The following is a 23,914-nucleotide window of genomic DNA, read 5'->3' on the forward strand; positions in this document are numbered from 1 at the left end:
GCAGTCGGTTTGTTTGGGCGGGTTCATGACATGCTGGGAATATGTTTGCACTGAAATGAAAATCAAAGTCAGATACTCTAGGCACCATTGCAACTAGATTTATTGTTTCTTCTTCTTCAGGAAGTCTCTCAAAGTCTCTCTACATTATATAACCGCGACGGCCATGTGTTAAAAAGATCTCCCTTCGATGGTGCGTCTCAAATTTGCAATATGAATATCAAAGCTACTTTAAGTAGTTGCTGAATTAAATGCTGCATTTCCCCGTTTGTGATTTGACAAACGAGGGAGAATGGTTGACTTTTAACAGCCCATGTTTTGAAGTCTACTGTATCAAAAAGAACCAGGAAGGCTAATCTGCTGTAATACGTCACTGTTTGGAATTGTGCTTTGTCAGCGCCGGAGCTTATTTGCTTCCAGTAGATGTGGAGTCAAGAGGATTTGGATTGTTGAGCAGTTGAGCAGCTCTGCTGTAATTTACCAGAATCTGGAGAAAGAGAAACAAATGACTTTGCACTCTGCGGCTCGTTCACAGCCGCTGAGCTGCACACCGCTGTGGGAAACAATAACCTACTGTATCATGTTTGAGGATTTTCCCACTCGTAGCCTTGAATGAGGAACAAAATGGCTGTAGATGTGCTGCCACGAATCCTTATTAGTGGATTTATTATGATTCGTTGGAAATTTAAAATACATTTTCCTATTTGCCTGATCAGGCCAATTAGCTTAGGTGCCAAGTATCAAGTGGCTAACATAGTACTGTATTTCTTTTTTCCGACTTGATATTATGAGCCCTTCCTGTTTCCCATGCGCGGATGCCCATTTCCTCTTTGCCAGCTGAGACTTCCTGTCCACAATGACTGCATGTGTCACAATCCTACAATGTCCCTAACAGATGTTCTGTTCCCACAGGGGAGTGTGTCGGTTTATACAGCTAGTTATACACAACCGCTGGCTACTGTGATACTGAGGATATATGTGCGGGACATTGGAGAGATCCATGTTTCTGTTTTACGATGCAAAGTTCAAGCTCTTCAGAGCCAAGTGATGCAGTGTGGAGAGGACTTTGGTAATTTATAGGTTGTTATGAAAGTTTTAAAATTTTACAACCTGGAAGCCGATCAAATGCCAGCTTGTTTTGGTCGTGACATCATTTTATAGTGAAAGGAAAACAGCCGGTATTTGGTCGTAAACCAAAGATGATGGCACCAAATGAAAAACTAACGGGTCACCAACTAATTGTACCTGATAGGGCCGAATGTGTAGCCCACCACATTGTGGGGTAATCCATACAATACTTATTTTGACATTTTACTCAAAACCAGAAATCTCAACCTCAGTCAGGGGTCACCAAAGCCTCATTGAATGATCATCTGACAACCATAAATATCTGTACAAAGTTTAGTGCCAATCAAGTTGGTTTTAAACTATTCCAATGGATAAGAGAAAACTTTGGCCTGCGGTTGGCGCTCGATGAAAGGATAGCGGTTCACTAAAGTCATTAAAGTGAATCCTCACGGCACCATGACTATCTGTATCAGTCATCACGACATAGTTGAGACATTTCATTAAAAAAAACAAGAATCGCTAAAGAAATGATTCATCTTCTGGGGACCATTTTTGTTGGAACAACATTTCATGGCAATTTATCCAGATAATTCTGTCTGGACGACCAGCCTCGCCATCCCCACGGCCATGCTGCTGCTGCTGCTGTGGCTAAAAATGCAAAGTTTAAACAGATCCATACGGCAGCTCTTCAGTGTGTTAGAGGCGCTATGGGACGTTCTTCTGTGACCAGTGAGACTCGCACCACCTTATTAGAGTTGTTTACCTCCTAACTTCTGGGATCATCTTTCACGTGTTAACCGCTTGGTGTGTGCAGTAGACCCCAAAGCTCGTTTGTATAATGAGCTTAGCTGCAGCTTTTTTTTTTTTGCTTTGATGTTGCCCCAAAGCTGTGAAAAAACAACACAGATAAGGGGGGATGGGGATAAATGGTGAAGAGTAATAGCTCATACCTTGTTGTCTCGTTTTACCTTGAGTTTAAGTCCTGATTCTGACTCGTTTCACCCAGCTTCAAGCGGCTAACCTGTCTCCATAAATCTGTTTGAAAAAAACATGACAGAATTGCTGGAAGCGGAGTGGCTGTGGCCCACTCCCTCGCCACACCATGGTGACACCCAGTGTTTGTCTTCACAAAGAAAGACCCACCTCAGCAGGGCCCAGGTCTGCATCCTTGGCGGGCTTCCTTCCCTGTGGAGTGGCGGCATTAGGGGAGAGGAGCCAGCTCCAGCAAAAGAGCCACAGATCCTGGACCAGAGCAGCGGAGGGAGTGACTCAGAGCAGAGAGGATGAGTCAGGCGTCATGTGCTGAATTGGCACTCAATGGCCTCAGTGTCTACAATGGTTTCTGCTAACACAATCACATGCACTTATATGGTCAAAATGAGCTACCTTCTGTTAGTCGGGCATGGTCAAAGCAGTTGGCACTGTGGCTTTGCCCTGATTATGTGGGCTATTTATGGAAAGCAATTTTACCATCTACAATGAGACACAACAGGGATTGATTTTTTTTTTTGTAAATGTTTTCTGATGACAAAAAAAATCCCCCCTTATTTAATCAATGAAGTATTCAATTCAGAGAGTCACTGCTGAAGGCCACTGTTGACCTCAGTTTCTGGGCTGGGTCGTGACTGTTCACGGTGACCGAGTGGCTTTCTCATGTACTTTTTGGTGTCATTTGGAAATGAGCACGATCATCTATTATTCAACCCCTGTTCAGATGATGTCAAATAATTCATCATCAGAAAAGTTCCTCTTCAAACAGACCCGGGTTCAGTTTTGTATGATCCTCAGTTGAGTTTTCCTAACAGGACCCCAGGGATTTGTTCCGAAGTATTCCAGAGCACACCGATTTAAGGCAACAAACTTTGGACTCTGATGAAGACGCACCTGTCGTTGAAACTCTAGTTCTCTATTAAAGTTTGTTGCCTTGAATCCATGTGTACCAGTTTACTTTGGCCCAATCTCTGAAGTTTCTCCCAATTAAAGATTGCCCCAATCTAACACAGACCGGGCCTGTTATTCCCTATGAGGCGGTTGAAGCGTGTTATACCTCGCCTGTTTTTCCTTACAGGACATTCAGGTCAGATATTACACAGCTGGAGAGCAGCTGCCCTGCAGCTGGCGTCTCGGTTGTCCTCTGTGGTTTGCTTAAAGATACTTAAGCGGGACGGACACTCGCTGTGAAAAAATACTTAAACCCATGTCTTCTGGTAGAATGTCTCCCAAATGCCGCTTCAATGTCTGGAGGAAATTAGTTATTATGAAAGTAAAGGGATTTGACAGGAGACAAGACATCCCTCCGGTTCAAAAAGATATGATCACGAGTTCCTTTGAAGCACAAGCGGAGCAAAGCATGTTGGTACGACAACGGGCAAACTATTGTATGTAGAGACATGTAGAGAAATATATGTTGAAATTAAGATACAAAGTGTTGCGGTACATGATGTTTTTCTGATTGCTCTTTAGATTGAGACTCATACTTCCATAGTAAGAGGACATTTCGTAAGGAATTGTTTTTCTGTTATTCCATCCTCGGTGACAGTGTCCTCATGTTCAACTCTGATGCTGATGTGAGTCACTTCAATCGTCTGTTCCAGTCGACCCTTACTCATAACGCTCTGTCTCTCTCTCACTTTCTCTGATTTTATTTGGTGGTGTGTCTTTGATTATCTACGCTGCATATTACATGCTTGCATGGCCACCCCTTTGGTGAGAGTGGCTGTGATGCTGTGACAGTTCTCTGACGACATTTCGGGCCCAGACTTAACAAACGACGGGTTTCAGCCTCTGCTTGATCTTCTTTGAGATTTCATCTTCCTCAAAGTGTTAGATATTGAGCAAAACCATGTCAAATTAGATTGTTTGTATTATGCATATTATCTTACTTTATTGTTCTCTCATTATTTCAAAATAATTTGGGCATACAGATAAAAAATACATGTGGGCACTGGGGGAGTCCTTCTGATTTAGTCCTTAAATCTTTTCTAAAGATAAGCATGGCCCTCTGCTGCAGGTGAGTGATGCAGGCAAATTACATAAACTCAGGAAAGTATATACCCCTCTAACTATTTATTCAGCTGGAGAATGAGATAATTAGTTCTCTTAAAAAGGCAAATGTGTAAAATGCGAGTCATCCTTCCTCTTCCTTGATCCATCATCCGCTCCATCTCTCCCAGCTCTGGAAAGTCCTTGGCCTCAGTGCCCTGTGCTGGGTTAGGGAGGAGGAGGAGGAAACAATGCTTGGAATGTGTAAAAAAAACTTGAGTCATTCCCACATGTCAACCTCTGGCTCAGCTCCTCCTCCTCCTCCCAAATGCATGTTGCCTTCAGGTTCACCTCGTAGGCTCCTTTTATCCAAGTTCTAAACACACACTGTCGTTGCTGCTGCCTGGACATTCTATCTGTTGCTTTGTTTGACTTAAATTCTAGGAATTGACTCTACAGAAAAGCATATCTCAAAGCCTCCACAAAGTAATCTGAATTGGGAAGCATTAAATCAAAACTAAATGTGTTATTTATTACAAAAAACAGTTGGTATCCTAAACATTATCCTCGGAGTGCATTAAAACATGATAGCTTTACAGTTACACTGGCGCCTAGCCGTTTTTTTTTATGTGAACTTGGCTTTTAAGCACGATTAGAATATTTCCAACAGCACCTGAAGGCAGCAGGAGAGGAGGGGATTTCCTCTGCAGAGGTCATTCGCCCTTATGAGAAGCGTCGTGTCAGTAAAAGATACACTGACCGCTCTCAACGCGTTTCAATGACTGTGCAATGCACACACTCACACACACACACACACACACACACACACACACACACACTCACTGCGGCTTTGTGCTGCACACATCTGCTTCATCCGGACGTCAGCTGTCTTTTCCATACAAACACGGTTTGGGATAATTAAGTACTTGAAATCACGTGTGCTTTGAAGTGTGGTCTCATAATTTAACATCTGCGAATTGTGTTTTTTCATTTACAGGCATTAACGAAAAGAGCACTGTGATGAAGAAATGTCCCAGCAACACGAGTACAATAATAGAACAGTAATAGGAGGTGATAAGGGCATTGGCAGCGATGGCAGAAGTATTCAAATAATTTACTTGAGTAAAAGTATCAAATTCACAATGTAAAGATCTCCGTTTCAAGTCAAATTTATCAGCAAAATGTACTTTAAACATCAAGTATTTGTTATTTAGGCTTGTTAAAATGGCCCGATTGTTATTTCCATGATATTTCAGGTTATTATTATCAATTATTATATAATAATTATTACTGACACAAAGAAAGAGACTGTAGCTGGCCAAGGTGGCGCTAACTTTACCCACTACTGCTGGCTTGTGTACTCTTATTAAACCGCTTTATATTTCATAAATGTATGATGTGTTTTGCATGTGGAAAGTTCATCTGTAAAACAACTGTAGATGTAAAATGAATGCAGTGAAATACAATGTTTCCCTCTGATATGTAGTGGAGAAGAAATACAAAGTATCACCAGATGGAAATACTCAAGTAAAGCACAAGCAATTCAAACTTGCACTTAAAGTAAATGTTGCCTACTTAACTGGAAATTGAACACTACTGAAATATGCCTTACACAGAGTCCCTGTAACCATCTGTATAAATATATAATACATTAAATAAGCCGATCACATTTTAAAAAACGTACCCACAGACGACAAATTAAATGTGAAACTGAAAGGAGATATTTTTTCTCTGCAGACATTTTGGCTTGTCACAGTGGGAAACACACTAAATAATATTGATGATGGCCTAAATGAATGCAGCTATGATTATATTAACTGCAACCTGCGCTGCAGGACACATTTGTCATGACAGAAGTCTTAAACAGAGCAACACATTAGGTAAGGAATTCAAAGTGCTGCACATAAGCAAGGAAAGCATTAGAATGAAATTAACGAGACGTTAAATTCAAAGCAGTGATTATAATCAACCAATTCAAAAGTGTAATAACACGATTGTGAACAGCTGCAGAAGATAACGTGCATTGGGTTAGGTTATTGCAAATACGTTTATTTATGTATTATTATTACAAATAATACAACTAAACACTTTGAACGTCTCTGGACTGGATTTCCATAACAGAGACGGGTTTTGGTGTGCGTTTGTGAATTGCGCGTTCACGCGGTTCTCCATGGCCTGCCCAGTATCCCAGTGCGCTCGCCCCCGCTCCAGGCTGGTGGAAAAAAAGCTGCAGCGGCTGTTACCGGAGCCACGCAGAGAGGAGCCGTGTGCGAGAAATCACTGGCGCTGGCAAGAGTTGAGCTACGAACACACACACTCGGATTTTTCGTTATTCCTGCCGAGGACGACGTTGTCAAAAACCGGGATTTTATGGCTGCCAAGAAGTGGTAGTATCCGCGTGGAGGCATTCGGCGTATTTGAAAGGTAATGGAAAAGTTCGCTACGGGTTCATTTTCTTTTCTCCACCAAAATTGAAAGTGTCTCAGCCACAAGTCTCGTTGGTTTTTCCTTCGGCATGCCAAGTTCCAGTTTGTACAGCCGGGGGGGGGGGGGGGTCGTGTCTTTACGAATAAGCGGACGGCTCTGAGTTACATTGTAGCGCTCTAACGTATTGCAAAAACGTAGCGAATGATAGCGAATACATTTTTGACTTTTGTAACGTTGCAACATAAACTAGCTGCGGCTGTCATAACTTGAGTGAGCAGCTCGGTGTGTTCAGACAGTTGATGCTGCTCGTTGTGTGGGTGTTTTTTATTTGCTCAGAAGTTAGTTTAGCCTACACCTGGTTCGGAAAAGGAGCCCGTACCAAAAAAAAAGAAAGGGGGGCAACTTCTCTGTTTACGAAATGGGATAGGCAGCTTTTAAGTTACCGCTGCCGAGCAAACAGAGGTCCGAGGTACCACCACGAGTCGTTTTTTTAGTGGAAACCAGTGGGAGATGGTGTCATTGGAGAGAGCGTTCACCACCTCAAAATATACAATAAGGGAGTGTGAGTGGAGAGAGACAAAGACGTGTTACTGTGGCCAGCGCTGCCACTCTTCGACCTGCAGAAGTGATAATGCACCAAGTTACCTATTTATTCCTGAATGCAACAACACTTATTTAAAAAAACACTTTCTTTTAGGGAGTCTGTGCTGTAACACATGTATAAGGCAGCTTAAGCCTTGAATTCCCCTTATTCTACCTGCTAACAGGTGTAGGGTATTATACTGCCTTGTCCTCCTTATGCTGACCCTTTTACAAAAACAACATTACCCATATTACCCCTCAAGACAAGCCATTTATATCAGACTTCAGAGCTCATTTCTATCAGAGGCATGTTTGGAACATTACTTACTCTCTGGCCCTGGAAATCAAAAGGGAGACTGTAATTATAGCCTAGAGAGCATTAAACAACACTAACACACACACACACACACACATACACAATGTGTCAGTATCAGACAGTACTGTGTTTAATTTTCTCTAACACTGCGCGCCTAAAATGGAGAGCGCGCATGCAAGCTCTGACAAGTGACGACGTAAATTAAGATATTTGAACGCAGGTGTGTTAATGAGCGAATAAGATAAGATAAGATGAGATGATATAAGATAATCCTTTATTAGTCCCGCAGTGGGGACATTTACAGGATCACAGCAGCAAAGTGGACAGTGCACACAAGATACAGAGTAAAAAACAAGAGCAGCAGTATATAAATATTAAACTAATAGGAGAGATGTGAAGATCTATGGTTTCAGGTGAGTTCTGCACCGTCTGGAGACTTTTTGAAGATTTTAGAGTAAATCCTAATAGTGGAGTCAGATTAAGACATTATGTTATGTGTTATTAAAAAAAATGTGATTGTGGTTCAGATTATTCTCAAGTAGGCACCAGACTGCATGCAAGAACGGCATTCAAAAGGCATTTGTTTGACATCATATATCACAAAGAATAGCAGCACATTTCTACATTTGAAATGCAGGAATCACTCAATATTGAAAAATGATTTATTATGAATTTATTTATTATGTAAAAAGTAGCAGATTATGAATGATAATTATTGTGTAAATAGATGAGCCTAATCAATACATTGACTTATTGTTTCTTTTCTAGCTGATAAAATCACACATCGTATGTGAGACCCCCCCCCCATGCTCATGTCCAGGCTGAGAGACGTGCTAGATAATATCAGCTTTAGGGGGGAAATAAACAACAGCATCCGACTCCAATAAATCCATACCAGTCAAATCCATAGCTGCATTTCGGCTGAAATCCACAATATCTTTTTGTTCTTCTGCAATGACAAGAACAACAAACCCTTCTGTTTGTGTGAAGAATGTGTTTGTGAAAGTGAAGCATTCTCCAGTTTCAGTGTCACAAGTTCAGGCCGGTGAAAGTTGTTCAGTACGTTGCAGCTCTAAACCTCGGCCCCTTCACAAACACACACCGGGCTCCTGGTAGATGATCTTCTTTGTGCGCTCACGTGGGGCCGCAGCCGTCGGTTCTTGTTTTTACTTGCTCTTGTTTTGATTACCACTCGCGAGTCGACAGTGTCAACAAAGACAGGCGTCCGACATTGTTACTTCTTCACCGGTGTGAAGCGGACGGTGGAGGCGGATTTGCAGAGATTTCAGATGTGCCTTCCGATGAGGGCCCCGCGGATGACACGTCGTGGGGCCGATGTTTGCTGGACCGTTTCCTACGTTTCTGAATTATGAACATACCGGAGATTCTTTAGTGGTTAGCAATGGATTTCGTGGTTTCGTGGTGATCTGGATTTTTCTATTTCACAGAGGCTGCAAAAGGACTTGTTTGTGACTTGCATTGTCTTTGACTGATAGAGATCAAGTCAGACGGTTGTAGGAAATACGCCGAAATGATCCGAACATTTCATGGTTTCATTTGTTATCTCATGGCAGCTGCTCAACAGTCTCAAGTATTGTATTTGCCTTTCACCTTTTGCATTTGCCGATCACAGACTCTCGTATTGACCTATGCTATTACAGTGTCAGAAGAGACGACACACATGTGACATAAATTACCTTTTTTCCATGACAATAGGCTCTTTTTGTGTTGAACAGGAATGTCACAGATGACTCACTGGCCTGGAGGCATATCATGAAATGAGCAGTGAGATGGTGAATCTTCACTTTGTGAATAGGAATGAAAGTTGCTCCTGTTTGCCAGAGAGATCAACGGCTTCATCTGAACTGAGGCTTATCTCTGTTTGTTCATCAAATAGATATCCGTATGCACAGGAAGCAGACGGCAGTTAGCAATAAAAACTAATTCTAATCTCTGAATTTGAAGTGATAAAGCAGAAACACGCCGTAAAAAAAAAATTAATATTTTTCCATTACACTAATTAGCTTAATGAGCCTGTGCTGCATCTTTAAACATCAATATTTCATAGCAAATCTGCCTTTTTTGACATGCTAAGAAGTTAGTGTACACCAGTGTGCTTTTGAATCTGTACTTTTCTTCATGGAGTTTGAAGTAGCATTGTTTTGTGTTTGTTTTCCTGAGGCATAATAGTATTTTGGGAGGAAACTATTGAATTATGCATGAGTGCACACTTTGGTCCACTTCAAAGACGTGGAATTATGCACAGTCTCTCTACGCTGATTTGCATAGAAGTTCTGCTGACTGCCAAATGTTTTTACGGTACCCTTCTCTAAGTCCCGCCCCTCGAACACGGACACAAATCATAGCGTAGCATTGGTCAGCTCTGGTCAGCATTGCTCCAACAACCATAACTTCACAGGAGCCGTGTTGTTCCTTAATGTCATTGTCTTCTGTCTCCATCGCCAGGAGAGGCTTTAGCGTCTATCTTTATCTTTTTAACCTTTCTCGCTGCTGAATCAGTTTAGTGCTGATTCTAAATTCAAATATGTGTTCGAAAAAGTTTGTGAAAATAAAATAACGGCCCTTCCACGGCTGTCTGCCTCGAATGAATATTCAGAAGTCCAATTTTGACAGCCTTGTTTCAGTTTGAGATCCTGCATCCTTCAAACGCATATTCTACACACTTCTGTCTGCTTCTCTCTGAAATCACATTTTAGTTTTTCCAAAAAATAAACATTTCATTCGGGAAGGTCAACGGAGATCATTTCCAAGTGTGTCCTCTGGCTGCTATGCATCTCCGAAACATTTGTTGTGGAGAAGATTCCGTGACATAAATAACAGGTAATTTCTTGGTTGACAGACTGCATGTGATGGTGTGTGTGTGTGTGTGTGTGTGTGTGTGTGTGTGTGTGTGTGTGGGCTCTGAAACCGATCTGTGAAGGAGGAGACATGTGACATCACCCGACCTCTCCCCTTTGCCCTGAGCCAGGGCTTGAGCTAGGCAACAGGTGTGACCCAGAGGTCAAGGAGCGAACACACACACACACACACACACACACACACACACACGCACACTCTCACACTCAAAGAGAGGCCAGTTGCGATACAACAGTAGTGTTACTCACACCATAAATCATATTATTGTCGTATTTGTGCAGTGATATGTGTGCGTATTTTTTCTGAGGCTATGACCTCAGCATACAAATGTGATTTGTGGACCATAATAACACTTCTCTGTGTGATACCAGCTGAAGTATTCTGCCTCTTCAATACACGTATCTGCTTTTCTGGAGTGTCTTTGAACGAGGCACTGAATCCATGCTCTGCTGTTCTGTAGGGAGGTCCGCTCTCTGACCCTCTCTCTGGAGATCAATGGATTATCATATAGTTTCTGTAATTCATGTGAATGTGAGGCCTCCGGCAGTAAACTATTCATATATATTTCAATATCCGGCTCACAGTTGTCTCTGTACACATGAATAAATGATCAATATGAATGACAATTTTGCTCGTCAATTGACTGAAAATGTTGCCCTTGCTAAATGAGAATAAAAAATGTATATTTAGTAAGATTGGAGCTATGCATAAAGGTCTAAAGTTCAGCTTAACACACATTATTTTACACCTCCAAAGCTTAAGGTCTTCAACTGGATAAAGTTTAGCCTCACCTCAGTTTCTCCAAATGTCACATTCTTTGCGATAAACAACATTGTTCCCCTTTCGTACCGGTACAGAGTTGGCCATGCTGTTGCCCCTTCTATAAAACATGCTCCAGGAGGTCAGTGGAGCCCGATAAAGTGCAGTTTGTGCTGGAAGCCGTGTCTCAGACCTCCAGCCCCGTCTGCAGTGCCGTTGGAGCCGCAGCCACAGTCGCTGGAGTGTTTTGTTTTGGATCTCTACTCTTGATATAATTAGTGTTGGCAGCTACAGGTCGCGGCTTACAACCGAGTACATTTTGCAGCTATCAGGCAATAACATAGCGCCAGAGTAGTGCCATCTGAGTCAGCCAGGTGGTGAGATGTCAGAACAAATCAAGGTAATCCTCTGGACTCCAGAAGTCTCCCAGAAGAGTTCCGCATCAAGTCGGTTAAAGATCGCAGATTGGTTTTGCCTGTTTTTGTTATGAATTAGTGAATTAATTAAGTTTCATTATTAAATTGAAGTGCTCTTATCTAATCTGAAGCGACTGATTCACTTGTTTCCCCGCTCGTTACATGCCGTCGGTGTAATGCCGGGTCAGCCAAGTGTCATCGGACTCATGAGTCATTTTTGTATCAGTCTTCGATCGGTGGCTTACTGCAAGATGACGGATGATAAAGGAGCAGATTGCAGTGACACTGTGAGGGCCTCTCCTCCTGTCAGGGTATTTGATCTGTGTCACCATCAGCCTCTCACCAGCAACCTTCAGTGGGCTGTGCTTATGTTTGTGTGTCTGTGTGAATCTGAACTACAGACTTGCATTAAATGTGAAATTCTACTATACTAGGAGTTGGTTTATGTTTCATTTTTTGGGATCTCTTTGTGTGTGGTCTGATAAAGTAGAAATTAATTATCGATCAGCTTAATAGTTTTCATTCAGGAGATGTTTTGCACATATTAATCCCTGCAATCTTTTCTGTTTCACCATCTCTTCTATTAACTGCTCCAAGAGAGCAAACGGTGTGAAACATTTCTGTTTCACATTAAAAGGAATGTTGACTTTGTAAATATTTGTAATTATCTGTGAAACTGATAAGCTGTTAGCCGAGGTGTCGACCTTGGAAATGAGCTTGTCTGAGGAGCTATTACCTGAGTTGAGGTATTTATTTCGTGAGGCTGCATAATATACAAACTGTGGAATTAATCACAGGGCACCTCAGCCGGTAGTGAGGATGCTCACATCCAGCCTTTAGACAAGTTTATCACAGGCGCCGTCTGAAAAAACCAATACTTTTTGAAGTTTGCCATTAATAAGTTAGAGTGCATTAACGGCCGCTTGGCTACGCGTACGAACGAGGACGATTAGCTTCGAGGGTGACCTTAATGACTCGACGCTGCTGCTCAACTTCAACTTGTCCTCTCACCAAAGCGTGTGATTTACAAGTGTCTCTCCTCCTCGCAGGGCAGGCACAGTTCAGCTATTCAGCATATCCTAAAACCGACTTAATGGGCTGAAGCCGTCGGAGTCGGTGATTTAATGGTGTCAGATATTCTCCTTTTGAGCTGAATAGCGGGTGTCGGAGAGACGGCTCCTAACCGTCGTCATTGCCCTGTGGGGTTCGTCAGACAAAGGCTGAACCAGAGCCAGTGGTGACGTAAGGTCTTTGACGTCCTCCAGACGTCTGACCTGTCTCCCTGCTTGTAAAAAGCACTACGGTGTCTCGTTAACGTCTATTTAATAGCTGACTGATGTGGGTCGTGTCAGACGTTACGTTAGCTGTTGCTTTTGGCCGTCGGTGGGAAGCCTAATGGATGAAAACGTGCCAGCATGTAGAATGAATGCTCTACCATTCTTGATGTGGAATGACCTGATGGTGCACTTGTGTCTCCAAACCCTGCAGGACTTCACCCCGGCTTGCAGCGCATCCTTCAGACATGGTGCTAACACCACCCGGGTTCAGTTTGAATGTTTCTAAAGGAAAATGTGTGAGTCTTGGCCGCAGGCAAAGTCGACTCCCTCATTTTATTCAAACTTTTCACAGAACAGTTTTAATGACCCTGGTTTAAGCGGGATAATGCCCTTTGAGGTGTCCATTATCAGAAATGAATGGATTTCGCTGAGGGCTAATTATCACATTATCATGACAAAGCTTTAATGAAATGCTTGTTTGTTAGAAGACGGGAGGAAAACGTGAAAACAGCTGGCACAGCTCGTAGCAGGACTTATGGTAAATAAGAAGTTAAGCAATTTAGTTTGCAAAAGATAATGTGATAAAGCCATTATACTCTAGCCAGGTTGAGCATGCCCAATCTTAAGTATTTGTTTGAACATGATTAGACCGCGTTCTAACAGTGATTGTGCCCTCTGAGTACACCTCGTTCTGCAGTATTACATATTTAATCACATGTATTCTTAATATTAAGTTTTCTGTAAAATGTTAGTATAAGGTTAACTCATGCTAACTGCCGACTGGTTGAAGCAAACTCAACTCGGCTCTAAAACGTATTAACACAATTATTGAGTCACAGCATAATAGCTAAAGTAAAAATATATCAAATTTAAGTCTCTGGCCAAATGTTTTCTCATATTTGTGGATTCCCAAAAGTCCCAAACCAATAACAAGGAATGTGTCATGCAATAATTACCATGTGGCCTAATTTTTCCACCATTTAATTTTTGCCTTTGAAGGAACGTGAGATAAATTCTTTACCATCTAACACTGGATTCTCACCAGATGAATCTGTGCTTTCTTTATTACCATGAAATGTGCAATCTGTGCCTGAATAAATTACTCTTTCTCAGAGTTTTGCAACCGCAGCTCCTAAAACATCCCTCAGTTTGAGAACTAACACAACTTCCAGCCTCAGGCTGGAACGAGAGATGGCCAATAAAGACCAAACAATGTGGGAGATCAAAATCCCCGGATGAATCCGGTTTCCAATTTCATTTAGAGGCAAAAAAAAAGCCTTCAGGCTCGGTCCCACATTTCTGTATTTCTGGTGATTAAATCTGGGTGTGGATGGATATGGGGTAAAGCAAATAACGACGAAATACAAATAAAATGCACTGTAGACATCGTGAAAAACAGTGACGTGCAGTCGCATGCATTTGAGCCCACCCAGCATGTGTGCACACCTGCACATGCACACTTTACATTTCCAACACTGTCAAAAAAAACTTTTTAACTGCCTTGATGCAGTTTTGAACTCCATATATAGACGGATAAACCTCCCTTTAAGTATCTGTGGTGATCCATCTACACAAGTATGTGTTTGATTTCGGACGAGGCCGTTCTGATTGGTTGTGGCTACGGTGAGGCCGACACAATTCTGGCTTCCTCAAACGTGTTGGAGAGCACAGAGGGGTGCTTGCTTTCGGCCAAGTTTTGACCTCACTAACTCTCGTTGACTCATCCGGCGTCTTAAAATAACACGCTGCGTGTTGTGCTGAAGTCTCTCAGACATACCTTGCTGCTTGTTGGACGTGTTTACCGCGGTGAACCTGAGCTCGGCCCGCTGTCACAGATTACAGGGCTGGATGGGGGCCGCTTACACGCCTCCATATTATCTCCTACATTAACCTGAAGCTTTTTCAGGAGCAGACCGGTAGGTTTTTGGGGGCCGGTTGTGCGAGTTTGTTGGATATCAGAACCGTCATCGAGTACATTGCAGGTTTTCTTTCAGTCGTGTGGAAGTATTCTATATGTCTAAATATTCCACTGTGTACGTTTCTTAATCTGCATCTTGACAAAGCTCAGTGGAATATAGAAGTCTCATAAATTACAGATGAGATGGATGGGGGCGGTGGGTGTGGCGCTTCTCTACAAATGCAGTTATTAATGGCTCTTCCTGACACTGCAAATGTATAAAACCTTTCCGCCCCAGTTTTGAACGCTCAACTAGGTCATCGTGACTCGCTTTTTTCCATCCAAATGTGACATTTATAAATGCAATGCGTATCTCTTGCCCCTACAGTGAGACCCCTTGTCTTTTTTTTCTGGCAGTTTCTAATCTAATTCAACGATGAACAGAGACAACTTTAATACCTCTGAGCCTCGGCTCTGGCTGATTTGAGCTATTAGGAACATTGTGTTAAGTGCTTTCTTGAACTGTAGCGGCTGACAGAAATATATACTGCCAATGTAGTGCGGCTACTATCTAATCACAGTTTTACTACCATGTCACACTGCATAGACCATGTAATGGCATGAATATACGCCACATAGGCCTAGCCTACTGTAGGCCAATGTTGGCACAAATATTGTAGTCAATAAGTCAAAAATAGTAAACCTTCATTTGGATTTAGACCATGCAGTAATGTTAATGGGAGACCAAAAACACAGTCTGACAGGCGGAATGGTCAGTATCTCAGTATTCATGAGAAGTTGTATCAGTATCATGTATTTAAAATCATATTTGTTGTTGCAATAAACTGCAGAGTTGAGCTTGATTATACTTGACACAAGTGTTTAAGGACTGTTCGTTGTAGATTTACCTGTTGATAGCACCTCACAATGGATGTTTTGTACATGAGCTGGCTGTATTGTGCTTTAAGATCTCTGTTTTGGTGTCTTTGGCGCTCATTGCAGCTCGTTTAGCGGCCACCGTGTGCAGTATGATTACATTGCAGCTCGTTTAGCAGCCACCGTGTGCCATATCATTACATTGCAGCTCGTTTAGCGGCTACTGTGTGCAGTATGATTACATTGCAGCTCGTTCAGCGGCTACCGTGTGCAGCGTACTCCATCAATACTGAAACAATTTCAAAACTTGTTGTCCCCATTGGACACAAATATATGGGAAATAGGGTCCAGGTTGAAAAATACTGAAGTTGCCCTTTAAAGTCCTATGGCAACACTGTCGAATCTCAAAATGTAAAATATTCCTTAAAACGTTAAATCCAGCATTTTAAATCCAGTACATCCATTGCAGTCTAATACAAATGATCTGCAATAAGTCCTACCTTCATGAAAGTAGGCTGCAGTTTGTTGTGCTGTTGAACTGTATTATGTAACACTGACAGATGTTTCTATTATTTTGTACTGCATTTACATCAATGAAGGGGTAGGCTAAACAAGAGAAACATTGTATAATACATTAGGTTTAGCAAAGTGTATCTATTGACCCGGCAACTGAGATGAATTCCATTAAGAGACCAAATTGTAATATTGAATTAGTGCTCACTCATAGATTTTAGACATTGTGGTTTTCAAATTAACCTGAAACTAAATAGTGCACGCCGCGCGGAGGTTTTGACCACAAATGACTCTTCCTTTGAAATGACGCTTCTTGATTATGTATTGATTTTGAGTTTAGATGGAATATGAACTGAGAACTCAGTGAATTTACTGGCAAACAGACCTGATAGTATTTGTCACTTAGCATTCCAAGGTGGTAAAGACATTATGCAACATCCACAGTAAAAAAGTAAAAAAAACTGAAATGCATCCCAGCATTCACCACCTCATCACATGTAAACAAACATCTGCTGCCTGACCTCGCCTGACACGGCAAGACTCTTTTTCCGCAAATAATCCTGTTGGTGCTGCTCAAATTAAATTTGCAGACTCACCCCGTTTCCCAAGTCACCCAGCTGAGAGAGGGCACATCTCAAATTACCTGTCTAGCTGCTGTTGCTGTCACACACACACACACACACACACACACACACACACACACACACACACACACACACACACACACACACACACACACACACACACACACACACACACACACACACTCACAACTCATCCATGCTGTGATCTCATTAGCAATATTAGTGCATGCCGAATCTCTGTAACAGTACCCCCCCCCCCCAGGATTTGTTGTTCGGTGCGTGACCTGATCACATAAAGAGCAAAATGGCAAGAAAACAAACACTCCCATTCCTTGAGACCCTGGCGTGCACCCGGGCCCATACCACAGCTATATCAGGCTGGCAGGCCGACGGGGTCTTCTGGCCAGTCGGTGGTACGAGACTAGTGTGACGTGTCTGTCTGAGAATGGTGTGAAAGAAAGAGGGAAGAAGGAACCGACGTCCTTATTCGGACGTTAGTTGTTTGTGGTTTTGGGAGTTTGCCGTTTGAACTGGACTGCTCGCTTGTGAAGCTCTGGTGTGCGTGAGTGTGTCATTGTGAGAGCAGGTGGGTGTCCTGCCCAGATATTGGCATTCAGCCGGTAGATCTGGGCCATGGAGGGAGGAAGAGGAGGAGGAGGAGGAGGAGGAATTGGAGGCGCTGTGATCCAGAGGATTGTTGACTGACGGGAACAGTGGCTGTGCACAAACTAGCCAATGTGCACGAGGCTAGCAAGCAAGACCAGAGCACAACAAGTTCCGGTATTCGGTTCATTTTTATGTCTCTGGACTCAGTACTGGGACAGCACAGTGCAAGTTCAAAGAGAAAATGTGATGTTCAGACATCCGGCACATCAAGGAGAAGTTTCAGTCGAAATGTTGAAAGTGTGTTTTCTGACGTATGTAAATGTAGAATATACACACAGACACGTGTATTTATTCTGGCTTGCATATTCCTCCCTTGTGCCAGAACACCTGCACCGACACGTGATGGGGACTCTGCAAAGATCAGAAGAAACCCTTTCTATGTTTGTTTCTTTTAGCATCTGAAAAAGCACGGTGGTCTTTTGGGCTGGAAAGAGCACTCAGGAGAGGACTGAAGTAGGAGAGATGATACTGTTTCCTACTCTGTGAAATGTCCATCATTGTGTCATCATTTCTGTTTAATGTGCCACTGCGAATGTGAAACGGGTTCAGTTGTTGTAAAATGTTAAAAAATAGATAAGTGATCCAAAATGTTCTAAAGGCCTTTACTCCGGGTCATTGTGAACTGCTTTTTAGACTAGAAAGGAAACGATGGCAGATATTCATTTATCTTTATGACTTAGGTTATTTACATCGAACATATTGGCCAATAATCTATTGATGTACTCGTGTTTTCATTCAGAACAACAAGTGAGATGTAAACCAGCTCAGAAATCATTTGATGAATATTTTGAACTCACTGTCCTTTGACAGTAAATCATTTTGTCCAAAACTCTGTTAACTTAATATCATCGAAATAGAACTCAAATATGATTATTAAATATTTATGTAGACGCATGCCCTCCTTATACGAGGGCATTGCTTGTTTGAATTAAATCCATTTTCTGTATTTATTAGTTGAGTAAAGAGTGATTAAACCTCAGTCAGTATAGGCCGACTGAAATTAGTTTATTAATCACACACCTACACACACACACACACACACACACACACACACACACACACACACACACACACACACACACACACACACACACAAAATACTGTGTGTGTGTGTGTAGATATATATATATATATATAACCCATACTCACTCTACATCCAGCAGCACTTTTAATTACAAGCTATCTCTTTTGCACACACACTCACCATTACCTCTGGGCTAGTTAAGCGAGACATGTTCATTTACTGTTACATATGAGCAGGAATGAGGCTCCGTGTGGAAGCATGACAGGAAGGAGGACATGCATACACATCACACTTCCTTCATAGAGGCTGTGATTAAACAGGTTTGTCACAGTCATGTTGTATTACAGAACATAAAGACTTAATAACGAATAGAGCAAACATCAAACATAAAGGTGACGTCAGTGCTTGTGTGTCTTACAATGTATAAATGTACGTTGTTTAATCACAATTAATTTTATTTTATTTTAATTAAATGCATCTTAATGCATTCAGCCAAAATACAAGTAGTCGTAGAAATGTGGAGGCATAGAACCAGTAGCCCAGAAGTTAATGTATGATATTAAATGGAGAGTGAGCTGGTACACCAGCACCACATAGGGCTCAGCGCTATGGACCAAATCATTTATACCAGGTCATTTCATAACTCGATAACTATCACGATATAGCATGTTTTCTAGTAATTCAATAAATAAATAGTCTACATCAAATACACGGTAAAGCCTGTTTTTGTATACTCCTGTGTGAATGAAAAGAGAGTATTTCCTCATTTTCTTACGAGCTCTTCTAGTTTGTTCAGCTCCACTCCCTCATCCAAAGATCAGAACCTAAATACTAGAAAATCTGCCGTAACGCAGTTAAGCTGTTTGTTCTTTTGTGATGGAAACGATAAAGAAAAAATATATAGACATTTATTGTTTAACTATATATATCGCCAGTCCCCCTTTTTTTTTGTACTAACACAATCCTAAACGCAGATCTTTGTAAAGCCCGATATCTCCAGAATCCTTCCGTCATTATCTTTGTACTTTAAGAAAAGCACATAATAGGAGTTCTCTTAAGCTACTCAGAGTTCTTGCAACACGACTGGAGTTTTTGAAATTTTATTACTGATTCAAAACCACCGGCATGAATCTTTCTCAGGGCTCTCATTTCATGAAGTCATCTCGCGTCTTTCGTAGGATCCCCTACAAAATATCACTTCTAAAGATCAGTGCAATACTTTGCTGAAAGAAAAATAATATACAGTGATTGTAAAGTGAGACGCGGCGCGTTGAAGAGGGAGATTATCTTCATGATTGGCTTTACTGCAGCCTGTAGTGTGAATTCATTTTTCATTTTTTTTCATACTTAAAATGCTGACTGCATCACTCCTCAGGGCAGCAATAAAACTGCAACATTGTGCCCCTTCACGAGTTCAGAGGCTTCATAGAGCGTGAGCGTGATGCTGTTAAGCTGCCCCATTGAGTGTACATCTCTCCATGTGTTATCGGGCTTGCTGCAAAGTGGAGACACATTTAACGGTCAACCCGTGTTTTTTTGCTGTCTAAACCGGTTATGCGTTTTCTTCGTACCGCCCGGAGACTCCGGAGCTCGGTGAGTCCGCCGATCTGTAATCGGTGCCAACCGTAAACAAACGGGAATCCCGCTGAGCGCTGCCACGGGTGGCTGCCCCTCACCACGACAATCTGGAGTTCCCCTTTTGTCCTCCGATGGGTCTGATGTAGAGCCAGCTGTCCGCCCTGGGAGTTGAACCGTACCGTATGGAGAGAGAGAGAGAGAGAGGGGGAGAAGGTTGGAGAGTTGACTGAAAGAAGACATAGGAAGAGAAACAAATGATGGGAAGACTGTGATGAAAGAGGGTCTTGTTAAGTAACTTGTATCCTGTCCTGTCCTGCAGAATCATATTTAAATACAGAGTCTGATGCCTCTAAATGTGATGCAAGCCCTCTGCTCTCGGATCAGTACGTACGCTTTTTCTGCCCTGGCTCCAGGACGCACACTAATGACATCATGGCCGACGGGCTAGCTCTCCGTTCCACTCATTTGTCTCGTCATTTGGCTTGCGTGCTTATTCGTCCACAGATGTTATATCCTCTCAGTCACTTGTCACAGCCGACCCAGAATGCACTTTCCTCAGGATGCTTGAGTCATGACATCATCCTTTTACCATGGAGACAGAGTGGCAAGCGTCTGTTGGGTTAGGTTCGAGTAGACTTTTGGGAGTCGATAGTGTTGTTGCTGTCTTGGGATCAGGGTCTTGGCCTGAAGACATGCTCCACGGACCATTGCAAGCAGTCGGCTGCCCGTCCTGTGGCCTCCCAGCCCACTTAGTCTGCACACTCAGCCAATCCAGGCCCACGGCTAAGAGGAGGAAACATCTGTGCGCTTCATGCAGACACCAGAATGTTTGTGTGAATGTTGCTGCTCCTGTCTGTCAGTGTCATTAGAAGTCTGAAGAAAAAAAAAGAAGCTATTTGCCTGAAATGTTGTATCGAACTAGAAAAGAAGATCAGAGGTAATTGCCTCTCAATGTTGTATCTTCCTGACAGTTATCTCCCTAAACTATTTTTCTTTAAACCACATTTCTCTGCTGTGGTCTGTCTTGCATGAACAGGATTGTAATGAGCTCGCATGTCAATGTCTTTTAAACTTTCTCCTGCTCTAGAAGCCCGCCAAGTACCATAATGTCCCATGTGGTTTGAGGGCTAGTACCGTGCAAAGTCTTTGATTCAGGTTCTGTTGTGCTTGGCATCTTTCCTTCCCATAGGGATCTCTTAGTCTTAGCTTGAGTCGAAGATCAAAGGCCCACGGCTCACTTCCTAACCTTTCAAATCTTGTACCGTCGACTACGGCATCCTGGCAGGTCGACTCAGAACTCTTGTTTCTGGCCTCGGAGCGATCGTCTCCCAAACTTTCTGCATGAAAGTTGTCCACCGTGGCATCGCAGCAGCAGCCTATAAATCAAGAGTGCCCGTGGAGGCGTTAAAACACAGGCGCAGCTCAACGAGTGGGTGCAAACTGCAGTAGTGCTGTTGGGACGCAATAAAACCGTCCGCATCACGGTAGCAATAGCCCGGCGCTCTGCTCTGTATCAGCCCTGATTACCATTGCTTAACAGTCATAAAGGGACATATGGAGCCGTTTAGCTGTCTGCCTACGCAGAAATACTGTCAATTAGAGCCAGAGGAAGGAAGCGGTCGTGGCTAAAACCTGGAGCAAAGGTAAACCCAGGGGAGAAATACCCTGACTCCACACATATTTATTAGACTTGCTCTCTCTTTTTTGTATTTATATGTGGGGCATTTTGTTACTTTGGACTTTGTACTGCAGCTCAAATTGAAAGTGTTCTTAAACTCCCTTTACTAACTCTCTCAGCAACGGCTCTAATGCCAAACCTCTTGCATCAATATCAGATAGGTATGATTGACATATTATGCATACACACTATATAAGTTAGTACGATTTTTAAAAAGTACGCACATTCACAAAACGAATGGGTACTTGCCAAACGTGTGCTCGACACTCACACCTGCATGTGTTCACACAAACATTCTGTTCACCTCCCTCTGCCCACTGGCAGCCAATATTAGTGTTGGATTATACATTAAAGCCCGAGTCATGTTTAGCAAGTGGACCCTCTTAAAACGAAAAATCAAAAAAAGGCTTTCAGTGTAAACAGCCCCCCCCCCCCCCCCCCCCCCCCCCCCTTTTAAACCCTTGGCTCTAATAGTTTAGAGCCGCTAGCTGGGCTCCACGCTAACAATTCCTTATATAGCATGCTCTCTGGAGCAGACTCCAGCATAAAGAGGGCCAACCCAGAATGCCGTGCCTGCAGGGATGAATTTAGGGCGGGGGAGTGGTTCATGTCTGATTTCTGTTGACTCATGGCTTTTAATGAGAATTGGGACGAGACGGTGCTGCGGAGACTGACTTTATAAATGGTTTGTTAGTCTGTTGTTATTAGGTTATTAATGCTTTTTTTGGCTTCTTTGACTGGGCGATGATCAAGTAGGAGCGGCGTTTTCAGGCTCATTCTCAGTTCTGGGGTCTTGTAGAGAGAAAAAAACAACAACATTATGTCTTACTTCAGATGGATTCGGGGAGATCTGTCTTTATTTTCTCACTTTTTGTCATTGTGTGCTGATGACGAAGCGTCATATTTATTCCTATGCGCTTGACCGGCCTCCGCGTGAAGCAAACAGGGGCCGGCAGGCCACCGAGCTTTACAGCTCAGTTTTGTTTTGATTAAGATGATCGAGCAGCTTTCCCTCCAGGGTCCACCGCACCTCCATCTCACTGCCGTTAACCCCGCCACTGCCATCACCCACCACGGTCACCTTTCCTTTCTCCAGGCGTGGAATACAGCAGCCTTGTGTCGGTTCCCTCTGCTGCTCATTGATGTGCAGTCTCAGTTGTACTCCCAATGTGGATTTATTTTTGTAACATCTAGTTGGGACATTTAATACATCCAGTATATGTGAATGATAAAATTGTTCTGTGCAACTCTTGATTCATGTGATAATGTGAATTCACAAAAGAGTCAGTTTGTCATTTCTAACCAAAACAGTGACACCCATCCTTTTTAATTAGCCTGTATCTGTGACTTCCCAGGAGCCCACCGGGAGCTCTTGATGGTGACATTAAGCTGACATCTGCCCTCTCGCCTCCCTTGTCTGCAGGAAAGTTGTCTGCAGCCTTGAGATGCCCCGTGGCTTTGTCTGAGTCAGCGAGTTCTGGTGCTCTCAGGCCCGCGAGACTCAACACAACAGGGAGCCGCGCAGCGTGGCAGGTAAGCGGAGTAGAACAGTTCTGTTTCCTGTTATTATCTGCTGGAGGGCTGCACAGTTCATCACATCAAGACTGCTGCTTTAATTCACACCGTCGTGCTGTCTTTTTGGACATGACGGTCGTTCTTGTCGGTTTTGAGTTTGCAGGGAGATCTGTTGCGTTAAACTGAGCTCTTCTAATTTCTCTCTGAGCTACTGCGCATAAAAAAAAAATGACAAAGACTGTTTTACACGATGTTTTATGTGCGGTGGGAGTTTCCCTCCATTCTTCTTCTTTAAGAGTTTGGGTTGGGTTGGGAACCGTTGCTGTTGTGGGCCTCAACGTGAGCAATACTGGTTTGTACAAATAAAGTGCCGCACAAGTATACAACCACCTACAACATCACCACAACAAGGCAAAGAACTGGCATTCCTGACTAAAAACTTAAACTTGCTTTTCACTAACGGGCTGGTTTCGTCGTTTTATTAATTCTGACTTCCTTTCTATAATATTTGAAGTAGTCTGTTATACACAGGGTAAGTCCTCCTTGTAAATGCTGCTTAGTCTGATGTTTGTTACGTCTTTGACTTTCTGTAACCAGTGTTCTCACGCTTTGGCACAGAGGAACAACTACAAAACAGTCCAACTTTTCACGCTGCTCAACAACCTCATCCTGTCAACTTGGCTCCTGTGTGTCTGTCTGTAACATAGCGTAGGTCAATCCAGAACACATTTTTATATGAGTAAAGTTTCCCTGTTTCAGCTCGTACTGAGACGCCTAGTTCCCACTACACGACTTTAGCCCGGATTGTTCAGCTCGTGGACGGTTTTCAGAGCCCTTAAACAAAAGCACGCTGATGCATCACAGACACATTCCAGCTATCTA

At 42.8% G+C, this 23,914-nt stretch overlaps 1 protein-coding gene across 1 annotated transcript in view; it reads left to right on the forward strand.

Annotated features, from left to right (window-relative positions):
• Positions 1-6,372: 6,372 nt before the first annotated feature.
• The window catches only part of peak1 (pseudopodium-enriched atypical kinase 1), an 85,836-nt gene continuing 68,294 nt past the window's right edge, over positions 6,373-23,914 (forward strand). Inside the window, exons 1-2 of the mRNA XM_079162177.1 lie at positions 6,373-6,471; positions 22,941-23,050. The gene's annotated coding sequence lies outside the window, so the exon portion shown is untranslated. The remainder of the gene's footprint in view (positions 6,472-22,940; positions 23,051-23,914) is intronic.

Source organism: Pholis gunnellus (assembly GCF_910591455.1).
Source record: "Pholis gunnellus genome assembly, chromosome: 7".
Classification (NCBI taxonomy): domain Eukaryota; kingdom Metazoa; phylum Chordata; class Actinopteri; order Perciformes; family Pholidae; genus Pholis; species Pholis gunnellus.